Below are 771 nucleotides of genomic sequence, written 5' to 3'. Positions count from 1 at the left end.
TCACTTTGTCAATACCTTTGTCACCTTTGCATAATTTTGAGTATCAAGCTGAGAAAGCGATTACTAAGTAATACTTATATGTGTGTGTGTAAAAGCTGCAAACAGATATTTAAGACAGAGAAGTTCAGATCAATATAAATTCTGTATCTGCTCATCTGGAAAGGAATAAATACACATAGAATTGGATATTATTCATTTTTGTATTTATTAATGTGTTGAAAGGTGAGGGGTTCTATGGGTTTGATTCTGGCCTGGGGTGCCTTCTGCATGGAATTTGCAAGCTCTCCATGTGGACTATCACCTGGTGCATCAGTTTGGACCCACAGTCTACAGACGTGTTGTCTAGGTTCATCGGTGTATCTAAATTTACCAATATAGTTAATTAACTGCTCTTCTGAAATAAACATTACCTAGCAAAAATGGATTGCCTTTATCCAGACATTAAATTCCATGCTTCCCTTATTTCTGAAAAAAGCTTACAATCAATAAAGCGCTGCAGTTCACATCATTAGAAGGAAATATTAGTCATGGATTCTGACCATGAACTTGGAAAGCTTCATTTTTACCGACATAATGTTGTGTATGACTGTATCTGTGTTAATTGTTGTGATTATGTAGAGAAGCAACATATCTGGGTGCTTGCTCTATTCAGCCTATCTAGCCTCCTTGGTAGTTGGTAGTCAATTGATCCAAGAATGTCATCCAGCCATTTTCATGAAACTGAATAAATGTATGCTAAAAGACATTAAAATGAACAAATAAGTGTTTGAA

Source organism: Lepisosteus platostomus, chromosome 2 (assembly GCF_059453375.1).
Source record: "Lepisosteus platostomus isolate fLepPlt1 chromosome 2, fLepPlt1.hap1, whole genome shotgun sequence".
Classification (NCBI taxonomy): Eukaryota; Metazoa; Chordata; class Actinopteri; order Semionotiformes; family Lepisosteidae; genus Lepisosteus; species Lepisosteus platostomus.
This window is presented reverse-complemented; position numbering follows the sequence as displayed.